This window comes from Tenrec ecaudatus, chromosome 17, assembly GCF_050624435.1.
Source record: "Tenrec ecaudatus isolate mTenEca1 chromosome 17, mTenEca1.hap1, whole genome shotgun sequence".
NCBI classification, from domain to species: Eukaryota; Metazoa; Chordata; class Mammalia; order Afrosoricida; family Tenrecidae; genus Tenrec; species Tenrec ecaudatus.
Genome location: NC_134546.1, coordinates 25,854,437 through 25,871,598, shown reverse-complemented (window position 1 = coordinate 25,871,598; position 17,162 = coordinate 25,854,437). Strand labels below are relative to the sequence as shown.

At 38.8% G+C, this 17,162-nt stretch overlaps 2 pseudogenes; both read right to left on the bottom strand.

The window, feature by feature from the left end:
• Window positions 1-636: 636 nt before the first annotated feature.
• LOC142431216 (small nucleolar RNA SNORA42/SNORA80 family) lies at window positions 637-761 on the bottom strand (annotated as a pseudogene).
• A 15,267-nt stretch (window positions 762-16,028) lies between these two features.
• On the bottom strand, window positions 16,029-16,809 carry LOC142430750 (small ribosomal subunit protein uS15m pseudogene; annotated as a pseudogene).
• Between the last annotated feature and the right edge of the window lie 353 nt (window positions 16,810-17,162).

The following is a 17,162-nucleotide window of genomic DNA, read 5'->3' as shown; positions in this document are numbered from 1 at the left end:
CTCACAGCGGCAGTTCTGTTCTGTAAGGTCGCTATAAGTTGGCATTGACTTGATGGCAGTGAGCTTTTAGGATATTTTCCAAGTTATCTAGATATTCAAAGATATCAGAGCGCCTGGATGACATACATTTGCAACTGATAAGTGGTTTGTACACATACACAGAAAAAAACTTACTTTAACAATTATTAATTTATTGTGAGTACCAATTACATCACCTATGAATGTTTAATAGGGTGTTCAGGTCAGAATAGTATCAGGTCACAGGAAGTTAATTCAAGCATTTTGTCTTGTCCTGTTACACGGCATGATTTTCTATCCTCAATTATAAAATTTCAGCCACAGTTTTCTTAAGGAAGAAAGCACTTCTTCTTTGCGGTTTCCTTCGGACCATGCACGCGACCTAAGCAAACAGCTCAGCAGTTTCAGGGCACTGATGTATCACACACAGACTGCAAACACAGTCAATGGCCGCAATACCTATAAAGGAGGATTCAGAAATAATTATTCCCTATCATGTTCCTATTTCACATGTACACTCTAATTTTCTTACTGTCTTATAAGTTTAGGGTGGTTTGGTAATGCTGGTCCTAATAAAAATGACAACTAATAGTTTGGGGTTTTTTAAAAATTTTTTTTCACTGTGAAACCCACTTCAGTGCCTGAAACCCACAGGGTAAATCCAGGCAATGGTTCAGGGTGACAGTTTGCTTTCACATGGGACACTGCCATAGATTGGACCTGCCACAAATCCAAACCCATGCGCGATAACTGATAGTTTTAAAATTCCCATTCCTGGGTACATACCAGCAGAAATGTATGATATTCCTCAAAAGTTATGCAAAAACATTTCCACCGTATCAATCTCCAAATACTCATCAGCTAACAAATGTGTAAGCAAATTGTGATATATACATAAGACGCAATGTCATATAGCAATGAGAATGAATAATCTAAAATTATGGAAAGGATGTGGGCTAATTTCACAAATGTAATGCTAAACAAAATGAAGTTCAAATCTGAGCATAACTAGTTTATGCTCGAGCAGGAAGGGCTTCCGAAAATTCACTTTATGAAAATTCACTTGCTCTGTGTTTTCCTTCTGAACATTCATCAAGTACCCTTACAACTGTTTGCTTTCTTCTGTGTATATTAAGCTTCAATAAAGACTTCAAGAAATAATGATCTCCGATTGTATTGGTAAGTCAGAGTCTGCTCTAACAGAAAAATTCTGAGGTAACCCTGAGAAGTGCTTCAGAAGATGCCACAAGGGCACAAAGGATGGAGGAAGTAAGTCCTGAAATCCTATCAGCCCAACAGAAAGGGCAGTTCTGTCAGCTAGTTAGACATGGAAAGCCTCCACAAAAACATTAAAAACATGTGCTGAATCCGAATCTAGATAAACAACTCTTCAGAATTAAAACACAGAAAACAAACTAACTGGTGTAATTTACCATCTGGCAGTGATGTTATCTAACTGAATAAACAATCTATTGAAGAATGCCTGACCACACCATAAAGAACCTATGAATGAAAGAGTACTGGTTTGCTGGAAAGCAGGAAAATCCATCAGTTTAGGGGAGAAATATTTTCTGGTCAATCTGATAAAATAACCCCCTCATAAAGCAATAATCAGACACATGCAGAGACACCCCACAAGGCTCATAGGAGAGTTCTAATCAGAGAGATGGGCATTGATCCGAGCATTCTTAGGTGAAGGCTCTGACTTACCGATTCCATTCCGCACTGTGAACTAGACCCTTCTACGGAAAAAGCAACGTACTTTCCAGCATTACAGTAAAACCCTAAGTGTCCACAGAATGGCTGCTATTTTCAATGAGCTGAGGCTGGCAAGCATTCCTTTCTCTGTAGAACTTCTGTGGTGGAAAAACAGCCAGGTTTAGCACACAGCAAACCTAACCAAGACAAGGGTGCATCTTAGGGAAGAAAGCACTTCTTTGCGGTTTCCTTCGGACCATGCACGCGACCTAAGCAGACAGCGCAGCAGTTTCAGGGCACTGATGTATCACAAAAATACTGCAAACACAGTCAATGGCCGCAATACCTCTAAAGGAGGATTCGGAAATAATTATTCCCTGTCATGTTCCTATTCCACATACGCACACTGAGTAGTGGTTGGGAGACCACGGCGGCCCTTCAGAAGCTATGTGCCTGCTTCTCGTCCCTCTTTGGTTACATAAAATGCCACAACCCCTGTGACTTTTCTCAAAGTGATGGAAATCAGTGAAAGACAACATAGCTTCACTAAAAAGTTGTACTGCCAAAAAAATATATCGCACTGCCAGATTAATGCTTTACTAGGTATAAAATCAAATTTGAATATCAGATAAGTAATTTCAGTGCAAGTATACCCCATACAATAGTTGGGAGATATATATATATATATATATGTAATCTGATTCAAATTTAACTGGCCCTCCTATATTTTTTATTTACTGAATCTGACAATCTTGTGGGCCAAGAAAACACATACCGAAGAGCTAATTCAACCAACCAGATGGAGTTGGAGAGGATGAACACAAGCTTTCAGGATACGCACAATCGAACTACAGGATCTGAAGAGGGAGGGCCTCAATGCAAATACTACTTTCTTGTTATTTGGCATTTATGCCAACTTTGAAAAAAGATCGCAAGCAGTGCTTGGGAGGGTCTGGGCCCCACTGGGACTACCGCTGTGTCCAAATGGCCTGCCACCAGCCACTCAATAAACTGACTAGACCAAACACAGCCAGTCACTGGAGGGACAGCAAATGACTGCCTAGGGGGCATGTTCTCTTGCTTATTGGCAACATTTAGGTCTAACCATAGAGTTGGTAGTGAGAATGCAGGGTGTTAAAACTTTTCAGGTAGGCAGGGTACCCTGGTAAGGACGTGCTAGGGAAGTCCACGGGGGGAGGTAGGAAGAAAGCAAAGAGAAAGGGGGGGCGAATGAGGCTGCAGGGTTGGGGCAGACAGGATGAATTGGATCCCTGCCCAGAGTAGGTAGCAGGAGGCAGTAAGCACCAGGCAACACTACCCTCATCCCCTAAGGCTCCGAGCTGGCGGATGACAGGGAAGAAGGACCCCAGAGCCACACATGCCAAGAAAGGGTAGGGGAACCAGGGGGGCGGTGAGCTTGGTTATGTGTTGTGTGAATATACCAGTGACAAAATTGGAGTGGGCTCTGACCCTATATATCACAAATTTCGCATAGTTGTCTTTGAAAAATAACCATGTCAGTATGTGAGGAGTGGGTACCCAGAGTAAAAGCAAAAGCAAAAAAGCTGAAGTACTCCTAAGGGAAATAAACGTGACAGCAAGAGCCCTCCCCTCCACACCACTTACATTCTCCTCCAGTAGAGGGAGAGTGGAATTTCAAGTGAGCTTCTTGCTCAGTACTTCCTAGCTTATGTATAGTTGGTGATTTGGCAAATGATCTTTCACATAGGTATTTGTTATGTATTGTCAAATAGGAGAGGATAGAAAATATTTCAGCTATTAATGAATATTCAATATTCCTTTGGCCTCAATGGAAAAACAAACAGACAATCCAGCCATAGTAAAACACGTTGCTGCAGAAACATGAAGGACAAGATCTGGAACTGAGAAGTGCCTGTTCGCGTTACAATTAACTTTAAAAAGAGAGAGGCTTTGAAGAGATTGAATTTGAAGCCTCAGAATCAAACTGCTTTACTGGGTGGCACTAAAGAAATACCTGAATAGTAACATCAGTACTTTTACGTTTCTAAACATTTAACTGCATGCTTTATAAATATATACATGTGACTGTTGTTTCCCATGTCATTTATAAGATGACACATGTTGGGTGGGGGGGGTCACCACAACATGAGATATGTATTAAAGGGTCACAGCATTAGAAAGGTTGAGAACCACTGCTCTACATGATGGGAGTAACATAAACTTGCAAATTTTTGGCAATAGTATTGCAGGACCTAAAGTGGGAAGGCTAAATAGTAAAAATGGTTGGGAAATTCCAAAATTTCAAGTAGTGATTGACTAGTTGAACTCTTGATATAGTATTATCCTTCATCTGAAGAGAAAATGAACACTGAAAAAAATAAAGATGGTCTAGCAGGTTTCTCAATCCTTGTTTAGAGAAAAGTTATTTTTAAATGAATTTGTGGTAATTATATAATCTGGTGTCAATTTGAGACTTAAGAGTGAAGGGGTGGAGTTTAGCCTGCCAATCAGGTGGCAGCTTGATGACCTTATTTGGAGGTACAATACAGATAAATAGCTCATTGGAGGCCAGGCACACAATGGCACCCTGAAAGATATAACTATCGATGAGTCTAATGGAGCTACACTGATGCAGCTAGAGACCAGAGCTGGAGGAGCCACATGGAGACCCATCCCAGCCACTGGATCCACAAGACTTTCTACTGCCACTGGATCCACAAGACTTTCCACCCACTGTTCTGTGATCTTCTTGAATTCAGTGACATATCATCTGTTTTGTGAGTCTTTGACAAATTTATAGATTGATATTGGACGTATGGGCTAATATTGGATTTACGGACCTTATCTGGACTGGGCTAGATGTTTTCTCACTATTCAATTGCTCTTGTATGCAAAGCTCTTTCTATACACACATGAGTGTCGACGAATTTGTTTCTCTAGTCTATCCAGACTAATACAGAATTTATTTTCCTTTGGAGAATGATATGTATCCCAAGGATCCTATGAAAAAAGATGTTTCTATTTTGAAAATAATCTTACTCTGACTAGCTCAATTTGTGAAAGAAATGTTTTTTTGTTTGTTTCATTTTAACATTGTATTGAGGACTCTTACAGATCGCGTAACAATCCATACATCAATTATATCAAGCACATTTGTACATATGTTTCCATCATTATTTTCTAGACATTTTCTTTTGAGCCCTTGGTGTTAGCTCCTTATTTTCCCCTTCTCTCTCCTCCCTCATGGCCCCTTGATAAATTATGAATTATTAATATTATTTTCATAACCTACTGTCTCCCTTCATGTTTCACTGTCTCCCTTCCCCCATGGTTTCTGTTGTTCATCCTCCTGGAGGGGGGAAGGTGTGGTTATGTGTCCATCATCGCAATTGGTTCCCCCTGCCTACCCTTCTCTCCACGCCTTCCCCCTGTCCTCCTGGTATTCCTGTTCCTAGATTCTGAGTGTCGTGAGCTTTTATGTCCTATCTGTACCTGTGCACATGGTTTGGTCTAGCCTACAGTGAAAGGCAGTACTTCAAGTTTTAATTACAAAATAAGTGTGATTTCTATAAAAGTTTACTCCAAATGTCCCTCTAATATTGTGGAACTTTTTGTTCATTTCTTTTCTTTCGTATTATCTCTGTCTGGATATCATTTACAGGAAATTTTAATGGTCCAGAATACTCACTGAGATATTTTATTACATTCTACCCTCCTTTAATTCTAACTTCCACCAAACTTTCACATGCATAAAATTGGTGAAGAAATATTTCTGTGTAATGTGCTTTATTTCTTCCCTCTGTGCTACTTTCTTGTCCTTGTCATCTTTTGGTTGGACTATCATTATTCAATCCTAATTGTGTTTCCTCATTCTGACCTTGTCCCCTCTATTTGTTACATCTCTGCTGAATGGTTCGGCTAAAGTGTAAATTGTAATACTTCTCAGCTTGACATTCTGTAATACTCCATTGCCTTCAAGATAGGCCCATAGTAAGAGGACATCATTGTTATTTCCAATAAGGTCAGAACCTACTCCAAATTGATGCTCCTGAATTGCGGTCTAGTTCTTCAGTTGGGCTTCTGTGCCCCTGCCCTTGCTCTTCTGCCCCATGGATAGTCCCTGCTCCCGTGACTTTCTTTGTAACATCCAGTACCAACACATAGGTCTCCTTCACAAAACCCCACTTAGAGCAATCCCACTCTTCTCCACAGCATATCAATAATATATTTTTTTCACCTTATCGGCCTTTAATACTTTGAAGGGAAGCATTTTGAAAAGTTTACCTTTTGTATTTCAAGTGTCTAGTTCTTAAATTTGCATTTCATCATATATAATATCTTTTAAAAAGTGATTCCTATGCACCTAAAGTTCTGTATGGAACTTAATTATTCATCAAAAAGCAGCAGTAGTAGCAACAGCAACACAAATTAAATACTTCGTCAATGCAATAGCTTTTATGATGTTCAGAGATAGTTAATGTTTACACTTTTATCCGCTTTTCACCATACCACAAGTAAGGTATTGTTTGGCTGTATCAAAATGCCTATCATGTTTCAAGAAACAAAAAGATTTAGTTTTGCCACTAACAATTAGACCAGATAAAAGCCATTCAGAGTTGCTCTCATACTTTCCACCTGCTGCCAGTGCCCCAGTTGATTGTGTCACGTATTCTTCTAGCCATAGCACATGGCCTTCTTCCTCATGGTCATGAGAGGGCTGTTCTATGTAAATCGTCTAGCTCCTCCATCACAAGACAAAAGCACTTGAAAAATAGTACTAAGCAGATTTTTTTTTAAATCTCACTGGTATAAATATATATATAAATATATAAACACATTCTTTACTACAAGAGAGGTTGAGAAATAAATTTTAAATCATGATGTCACCAGGCTGAGAAAGTGGTCTTCCTATTAGTATGGAGAAGAGACACATGAATCCGAGTTCAGCAACTAGTAGTGTCTGGCCCAAGTGATTCAGCAATAGTGCAACACCCAAGAATAAGCAAAAGAGGTTTTTTGTTCATCCAGCTCAAAGGAGGAGTAGGTGACAAGAACTTACATTTCTAGAACTATTTTGTGCTTATTTACTCAATTACCAAAAGGTGTTATTCGTATGTTAATATTCATTAAATCCCGCCACTGCTTTTTGTTCCTTCAGGGAAAGTATTTTATAAGTGATAGGTTGGATATCAATAAATACTTCCTAATGGTGTTGTTCAAATTTTTGAAGAAAGAAATTTCCACAATTGAAATAAAAATGACAAGTCTTCCCTCAAAACAAAGAATAGATAAGTAATTTGTCATTTGTCCCACTAAGTGGCTGGAAATGAAAAATGGGGGGGGGGAATCTACTAATCTAAATAATCACATAATTGTGTTCTCATAACTGTGTATTACTGTGACAGGATTCTCATTATACAATAGAAAAAAAGAGTAAAATAAATGCATGTAAAATTATTAGATCAGTTCTGGGGCTATTTTATTTGTAGCAAACCAAAATCTATGCACAAAGGTAATGAAACCATTTTCAAGGCGTTTTGAATATACATTGCAATAATGGATTGATAAGTGGATTATAATATAATATAACAGGTTTTACATTAAAGGGCAAGAAGAAATCTCCCATTAGACTTTTGTTTTCTTTGTAATCACAAATTTAGCAACTATACCATTGAATTACATGCTAGGTCGTGTAAAGCTTCTCAAAGAATTTGGAAGGCTATCTAAAATGTTTCTAGGTGGTAAGGAGCTCGTAATTTTTTAGGTTTAGAGAGGAGCAAGCACTTGATAAAGAGCCCTTGTTCATTTCCCTGGCACATCTGTAGTTTGTTAAGATCAGTTGATCCTAGTTTTCATTAAAAAGTCAAAAACCTTGCTATATTTTGGGGAGGGAGTCATTATGTACATTGACATATAACAATCTCTTTTAACTGATTAAACCCCCTAACTTGTGATAATCTTAATAACTCACTTTCTTTTTTATACTATTATGATTCTTTTAGTTTAAAAATATTGTACTGCTTTTGCTTTTAAAAAAGTTACATGAAGAAAGTATTTTACACTAGTAGTTTTTCATATCCCCATCAAAGAAGGTTAAGACTGTTTAATCATCTCCTTATATACCCTTACCCCTTGTAGGACACCCAAATAAAAGTGGGGGAATTTAACATATGCAGTTATAAACTATAAAAACCTCTTGGTATTTTTATTAGAGAAACTGGCTTTAAGCGGCCAGTCGCCTTTAAAATACCATGGCGAATTAAGTCCTTAACAGTACTACTGCTAAAATCTGTAGAGAAGAACTTGTTTATAATTAATTCAACATCCCAACTCTATTCAGGAAAATCTTTCTCAACTTGTTTTTCAACTTAATACAGTAGGATCAAGATTGCAAAATTAAAAGTGCTGAGGTGCCAGGAAGTTAATGAAGAATACAATAACCACGCTACAGAATGAACATTTTTATGGCTCTTGTGCACAAAGCACTTGAGGCTAATTATTTGCAGACCGGCCAGTGAAGGAAAAGTTGTCCTGAGAGAATATTCACTTCCATGACCTACACTGACCCTTCTCACTCGGAATCGGTGGAGCCACCTCAGAACTCGCTCTCTTAGGCTTTTTGACTTCAGTGGCTCACAGAGAAATGTAATGAATTAATTTTAAGTTTTCACGGAACCATGCCCTTTTACCACCTGATCTCACAATAGCCGAAGCCAGGACAGGGATGAAGTAAAAGTTAATTTTCCAGAAGTGCTTGGTAAGGCTATTTGTTGAACGAAGGGCTGTCTCAAACCTGTCTACTTTGGGCCAATGTGAGGTAGTCGAGGAACTTCAAGTGCAGTGTCAATCCAAGGTCTCTGTTTGGAGCACCCCAAAAGAAGAGGACTTAATGACTGTCACATTGCCCTCTAGAAATGATAACTGATTTCATATAACACTCATAGACCAGTGCACACAGAATCTGGTCTTTCTGTTACCTCGCAACTCGTTATTCAATAACTGACATTTTGGATGAAGAGATAATAAATTCACAGGACTATCCATTTTTGACGTTTAGCACAACCATTTTCCAAGTAAAAGATGAGCTTGAGTATATGCCATATGTAATAATGGTGTAGATCTATGCTTACCTTAGCTCAATGGGGATCACTGGGTCCTGAAACTACCAATTTTGTTTCTATTTGTAGACTCTTCTGGCAAAATTTGATGTGGACTGCACTTGTGGCTTTCATTTGATCTCCCTTTTGTCCCATTTTAAAGTTGTAGATTTTAATATTTTTGTTTTCTTTTCAATGAAGGTGTCTTCTCTATTTTATTTTGTTATTGCTGTTAGCTTTGTTGACTCTTTGCTTTTGTATGCGTTTCAGTAGATGAAATCCGGCACGGGTGAGTCTCGCAGGCATCCTCAAACTATGGCCCGCAGGTCACATGCGGCCGGTCAAGGATATTTATCCAGCCCGCCGGCTGTTTTTGCCCCATTTGTTTTTTTACTTCTAAATAAGATATGTGCAGTGTGCATAGGAATTTGTTCATAGTTTTTTTTTAACTATAGCTCGGCCCTCCAACAAGTCTGAGGGACAGTGAACTGGCCGCTGTTTAAAAAGTCTGAGGACCCCTGCAGAGAGTAACTGGACTTGTCGTCCCTTGAAGGTATGGCAGGGAGGTCCGGAGAGAACAGGGAGCTAATTACGAGGAATATAAGAAAGAAGAAACTGTTCTAAAATTGATTACAGTCATGATTGTACAACTCTTCCTGATATGATTGAATTATTGAATTGTATGATATGTGGATTATGTACCAACTCTCTCTCTTTCTCTCTCTCTCTCTCTCTCTCTCTCTCTCTCTCTCTCTATATATATATATATATATATATATATATATATATATATATATATATATATATATATATATATATATATCCCCTTGGTTTTGAAGTAGGGGGCATTAAAAGTTTCTAAAACTTAAATAAAATCTAATTTTCTTTTTCCATAAACTTTTCTTTTGTCACGCTCATTCAATCTTGACACGGAACAATTCATCAGACAAACTAGATTATGTTAAGAACTCCTCATCAGGATCAGAGGCAAGCTTACTACCAACCTGCTTTACACATGGGACAGAACTTTGTTTGCTAAACACCAAGAAGACTTGAAACACAAGCTTGTGATGATCAGACTGCAGCCTTCAGCGTGGATTGCAACGTAAGGCAAAGTCCAAATCCAAATGCGCGCTCATGGAGCCGATGAAACTCCTAGTGACCATATTCAGATAGGCCAGAGCTACTTGTGCATTTCTGAGACTGTGAATCTTTGCCAGACCACACAGTTGCCCCTTGCCCCAGAGAGTGACTGCTGAGCTTGGATGGCTGCTATGGTGGTCATCGGCCCAACGCATAACCCATCCTGAAACAATAGGTCACGTGATAATAAATTGAGAGAAGTTTCAAGTTATCAAGGATAGAATTTTCTTTCCATTTATCATCAATTCACAAAGGAGCAGTAATCAAGATACCGAATGATGTATTGCACAGTCTATTTAGATTAATAATAAGCAAAAATGCTGTTTTGAGGATTCAGGTGTCTTGTCAGAAACCATGGTATTAAAAAGACGTGGCTGATATGTATGAGAAAACTGGACGATGAATTAGGAAAACCACAGAAGAACTGATGACTTTGAATTAGGGTGTTGGCAAAGAATATCTAATCTACTGTGGACCGCTGCAAGAAGACAAATTTATTTTGGAAGAAGTACAGCCAGCATGCTCCTAAGAAGAGAAAACTCTGAGACTTCGCATGTACTTTGAGCACATTATCAAGAGAGACCGTTCTGGAAATGTCATCACGCTTGGTAAAGCAGAGAATCTGTGAAGAAAGTTGAAGATCATTGATGAGGTGGATTGACACAGAAGCTTCTAGATGGCCTCAAACAGAACAACACTCGGGAGGCTGACACAGAACTGAGCAGCGCTTTGTGTTCTTGCACCTGTACAGGGTCACTATAAGGTGGAGCCACATCTAGAGCACCTAAAATCAACAATGGGTGCATTCTCATTATAATGTTTAGTGGTCATTATTTAACTTTTAATATTCTTGATCTCTATAGCAACATAAAATACTTGTCTGATTCAAAGTTTTGCCTTTAGGACTCAATATGCTTGGTCTAAAGGATATCCATCACTTATTAAATGATACTAGGTTAAAGGCAACTGAAGTGTATTTTCTCTGAAATAGTACATTTTAGAAGAGACATGCATGGACTTTAGAGAATGAATATTGATTGACATATGGACAAACATCACTCAGCTAATAATGCTAACTTTATATTTTTAATTTTATAAAAATTCTCAATTAAAAATTATAAAGATGTATTATTATGGTGTGATTTTCAGAAATTTCTCTCATAATTCATATATGTATGTTTTTGAAATATACATACATACATATATGCATATGATTTTGAAAACTTTTTGGAAAAAGTGATATTGAAAGGCAATGGAATCTTCCCCAACTTTTTTAAGTCCCCTTACATTAGTGAGTGATTGAACCTTATATTTTGTTTGTTTATTAATTTGGTGAAAATTAATGGTGTAGCCATCAGGTTGCAATGATCTGACCTGGCTTTTGTTGCTGACAAACTGATCAAGTTCCCCTCAAGTTTCTTTCTTGAAGAATCAACCTATTTTGGTTCCTTGTGAGGTTTTCCTTTCTCATAAGAACTAACTTAGTTTAGTAAAGTGGGACTATAATAAAGTGAGCATTACTTAATGGATTTTTAAAAAGAACTACATTTCACTGTGCATCGTTTGGAAAAAGTAATTTTAACTTTTCATCAACCCTTTCAGCTGTAGTCATTTATGAAAAAACTGCAAGTTTAGATATGGAATTACCTTTTTCCACAAAATTTATGATAACATCATATGGGTCAAATATATCTTGATATGGAATTTTTTCTATACTGTAAGAGTTGCCTCAAGACCAAGAGGGAACTTTTTACTCTCCTCAGGAGTGACAGTCTCAGAAATGCACAGGGACTGGCCTCTCTGATCCTGTAGAGTCACTGTGAGTCAGCATTGACTCCAACACAGGGAGATGGGTTTAGGTTTTGATAAGGGTACCAGTCCCTTATGAACTATCAGAGCTATCAAAAACTCGAAAGAACACAGTTCTAATTTGAGAAACCTGGGCTTGCACTAAGTAGAAATCAATGTCAGCTGTTTTTGGTTGGTTGGTAGGAGTTGTAGCAATATCAACGAGCTCATAAATATTAAAAAGCACAATGAAGCAGCAGGATCTGGCAGCTAGTTAGTTACACATCGGGCTGCTAACCAAAAGGCCAGTATTTCAAAACCACCGGTAGCTCAGCAGGAGAAAAGAATGTGGTTTTCCATTCCTATACAGAGTTACAGTCTCAGAAACCCACAGTGCGATTCTGCTCTGTCCTACAGGTGAAAGTGTGCTGTTTGATTGGGTCGCTGTGAGTCAGAATCTACTCGACCATGGTGGGTTTGGTTGATTTGGGCACTCACAGGTAACAGCTGAGCACTCGTGGCTACAGAGGATGCATTACACATCTCTCTGGGAAACATGGCTTTCATTTCTATCAGATAGCTGTTCTCCCAAATCAGTAATCCTCATTTTCATTTCCAAGTTTTTCTGTAAGCATACAAAAAAAAGTGAAGTGTTTTTTTAAGATGTTTCCTTCATTAGCAGAAGAACAATTTTACAAACAGCTAAGTGATGCCAATTTAGATCAGTGCTATCAGATAGATATCCCCATTGAAAAGTGATCGAGTTAATATTGAGCCATATTTAAATCTAATTTATGAAATGCAAAATGTTCTGCAAGCACATTCTCTTGAAGATGAAATATCTGCAATCACTGTGAATGCTAAAATAAATTCAGTTTAATAAAGTTCAACCTAAAAGATAAAATAATTTTGTGATGATCCTAGAAATGAATATTTTGATAAATGAGAATTTCATGGTAAAATAATATTCTTAACATATTAAGAAAATAACTTGGTACAGAACTTTACTTGGTATTTGATGTGGTGCACACATTATTTAAGAATTGTATTCCAAAAGTTGTAATATTCTAGCAGTGGAAAGAAAAATACACCTAACATTTTGAAGACACATATTCACTCAGGATATTAGGACTACAGAATCTTTTGGACAAAGCAGATATTCAATAAAGATCTTCAGCAGAGTAATCTACGCTTGCTCTCCTCAACATCTTACATTAATTGAATTTTAGAATTTAAAAATGTTTGAACCTTTGAAGAATTATTTTGCAAATCAATACACCTATTCCATGAGGTTTTTCTGTTTGTTTGTTTGTTTCTTTGCCAGTGAATGCTCTTTTAGTTGTAAATCAATTTAAGATATTGAATCTAACTAAGTTCAATGACATGATTTTGTTCCTAGATGGCATACAGAGAGTTCCAACTCATAGCAACTCTGTTTACAAAAGAAGGAAATATTGCCTAGTCCTGGGCTGTCCTCACAATCATTCCTGTGTTTGACTCTCGTGTTCCAGACACCGTTTCACACCCATCTTATGAAAGGTCTTCGTCTTCTGTTGCTGATACTCATTTTACTAAGTGTGATGTATGCATATGAGGCATCCGTTGATCTTCAAAGTGACAGCTTGGCTTTGTAGTGCGTTAAAGAGATCTTACAACAGGTGTGCTTAGTGCAATGTGTCCTGTGACTTCCTGATTCCTGCCTTCGTGGACATTGACTCTGGATCTAAGTCAGTGGAAATCCTGGACCAACGACAACACTTTCCAATGTTTTTCTACTAATTACCATGTTTCGTCCTGATTCCATTGTGAGGATTTTCTTTACGTGGGAGGGGTAATCCATTTGAGAGTTGTAGTCTTGGATCTTCAACAATACGTGCTTCCAGGACAGATTGTTGTGTTTTTTCTCATACGGTCCCGTTTCTCAAGTTATTTTCTTAGCCAACAGATTGAACAAGTATGATGAAAAAGACATAAACTTGACACATAACTTTAGAAAATTTTCAGGTCAGCAATATCCCTTTGTTTTGTTTAAACGACTGCCTCTTACTGGATGCACGGGTTCTGCAGGTGCTGCAAGAGCATAATTGAGTGTTCAATGTTCACACAATGTATTATATTCCATGAAATCAAACGCCTTTGCATAGTGAGTGAAGCAAAGTAAACATCTTTCTGAAACTCTGCTCTCACTCAGGATTCATCTAACATCAGCAATGATATGGTGCCACTCCCTGAGTTCTTCTGAATCCAGGCTGAATGTCTAGGAGTGTCTTGTCACTGTATTTCTAAAATGGTTTTTGAATCATCGTTAGCAGAATTTTACTTCGGCACTACATTAGTGATATTTTTTGATAATTTCTCCATTCTTCAGAGTTACCTTTATTGGAATGAGAAAAGATGGATCACTGCAGATCGACTGGCCAAGTAGCGGACTTCCAAATATCCTAGAATAAACAAGTGTGTGCTTCCAGTACTGAATCGATTTGTTGTGGCATTTCAAATGGAATTTTTCAATTCCTGGCAGCTTGTTTTCAGTTGCCTCCAGTGCAGCTTAGACCACTGCTTTCAATACCATTGGCGTTTGAACATTTCAGAAAATATTCAATCTTCTGAAAGAGTTAACTGTTTGCCAATTATTTTTAGTACAGTGACTCGATATTCTTTCCATCTTTACTTGATGCTTCCTGCTGCATCATTCAAACTTTTGCTCAAAGAACATTTCACTAGTGCAACCCCTGGCTTGAAACTTTTTCAGTTCTTTAACTTGAGAGATGTGGCATGTCTTCTCCCTTTGGTTTTCAAGTTACGGGTCCTTGGGCAGTTCTTCGCAATGCTTGTTCTCAAACTTCCCTTTGAATTTGCCTACCCAGCTCTTTCATGTATATATATAATTTTTTTTCTTTCACACTAGCTATTTTACCTTTAAGATCATGTTTAGAAGTTTCTTTTGACATCCATTTTTTTCTTTTCAAAGACTAGAGCCCCCCCAAAACTTCAGCATATGAAACTACATTAAACTTCAATTTTGTACACAAATGTTTATTAATAGGAACATATTAGGATCGAGTCTTTATTTTATCATTTACTGGGGGCTCGTACAACTCATATCACAATTCATATACATCCATCCATTGTGTTAAGCACATTTGTTACCATCATCATTTTCAAAACATTTGCTTTCTACTTGGGTCCTTGGTATCAGTTCCTCATTTTTCCCCTCCCTTACCCACTCTCCTTCCCTCATGAACCCTTAATAATTTATAAATTATTATTTTGTCACATCTTACACTGTCCGACGTCTCCCGCCACCCACTTTTCTGTTGTCCATCCCGCAGGGAGGAGGCTATAGGTAGATCCTTGTAATCAGTTCCCCCTTTCCACCCCACTCTCCCTCTACCTTCCTGGTAAGGGATCATCTGTCCTGGGATCAGAAGGGATCATCTGTCCTGGATTCTCTGTGTTTCCAGTTCCTATTGGTACCAGTGTACATCTTCTGGTCTAACCAGATTTGTAAGGTAGAATTGGGATCATGATAGTGGGGGGAGGAAGCATTTAAGAACTAGAGGAAAGTTGTATGTTTCATTGTTGCTACACTGCATTCTGACTGGCTCATCTCCTCCCCGCAACCCTTCTGTAAGGGATGTCCAGTTACCTACAGATGGGTCTTGACCCCAATATGCACTCCCCACACCATTCACAATGACTTGGTTTTTTGTTCTTTGATGCCTGATACCTGATCCCTTTGACACCTCATGATCGCACAGGTTGGTGTGCTTCTTCCATGTGGGCCTTGTTGCTTCTGAGCTAGATGGTCGCTTGTTTACCTTCAAGCCTTTAAGATCCCAGATGCTATATCTTTTGATAGCTGGGCACCATTAATTTTCTTCACGACATTTAAGCTTAAGCACCCATTTGTTTTCAGTGATCATATCGGGAAGGTGAGCACATCATGATATGATTTTTTGTTCTTTGGTGCCTGATAACTGATCTCGTTTTATAAAAATCAGAAGGGAACTGGTCGATGAAAATCATTCAAATGGTGTATGAGCTATAATTTTTAATTGTATATTTTCTCTTGAATTGTATTGGCTTGTAGAAAGAATTGCAGTGCCTATTCTAGATTAGATTAATTTAAATCCCAGGATGAAATTGAATAAGATTACCCTGACTCTGATTTAGTAGCATCTAATTTTTGCCAAGCATTCAATATTATAAAGATGCATAATATATTCTGTAAATCTTGTTTTATTGAAATATTATAAAACTAAGAAACCTTTTTTTTTTTTTGAGATCCTGGGAACTGAATTTATTGGTTTTCCCTGATTGCCTCTGGTCTGGCTTCCGCAGGCCCCTCTGGACTCTTCTGGGCTTGTTTCCGGGCAGCAGCAGCAGCTCTTAAGGCCCTTTTTTGCTTCTTCAGCTTTTGAACCTGCTGGTAAACCAGAGTGTACAGCGCCCTCTTGGCCACCGCGCGGTGGTGGGCCTTCCTGTAGTAAGGGGGGGAGGTGTACTCAATTACTCAATGCCCAGCTCCCGGCACGTCTTCTCAAAGTCGGCGTAGTTGGTTTTGCGCAGGCTTTTGAGCATCTTCTTCCTCTGGTCGATGCTCATGAGCAGGTAGCGCTTGTGGGCTTTGTCCTTGCGATGCTTCTCCATGTGCTCTTCATAACTGCGGATCTTGACAGTCAGGGCGACAATTCGAGCCTCCAGGGAGCCGGTGTCCGCAGGGTTTTGCACGATCTTGTTCATCAACACGTCTTGCTTGACTTTCAGCTTCTCCTTCTTTTTAGCCATTTCCAAAGACAAGAGTTTTCTTACAACATCATTAACCTTCTCAACTGCAGGGACGTTCTGGTCGTCCTTGAGCAACGTGGAAGGGGCGGGTCATCTCCTTGGCTCGGCTGGACTGTGACTGCTTTCTTGATGGCAAATCCGCGGGCGGCCTGGAGGAGGTGACGTCAAGGCTGCAGGCGCCACTGGGCAGAGGGAAGTCTGGCCCTCACTCCCTCTGACACCCTAAGAACTGGGAGCTGGATCCTGCCTGCGCCCGAATCGAACCCAGGGCCCGGCACGCCACCCTCAGCATGCTGCCTCCTGACCCCGACGGGCTGCGCCACGGCCGCTGTCTGTTACATGGGCGCGCCATGTTGGTTCAAAACTAAAAAACCTTTTATGGCAAACAAAACTTGCCAATGAATATATCTATGCCAAAGCACACATGTTTTAATTAAAAGGTGGTTTGCAAGAGTATTTGTCTTTTAGTAAAGTTGTCTCCATGTTTGCTGGGAATTTTACTACTGGTGGTAAGGGGATTCTCAAGTAAAACATATGCTAAATACGATTAACAGCAAAATTAAAAATAACATTAAGTTCACTAAATATAAAATATGAGTTGGATGAAGAATGTAAGATATGCCATGAAAAGAAATGAAGTTATGT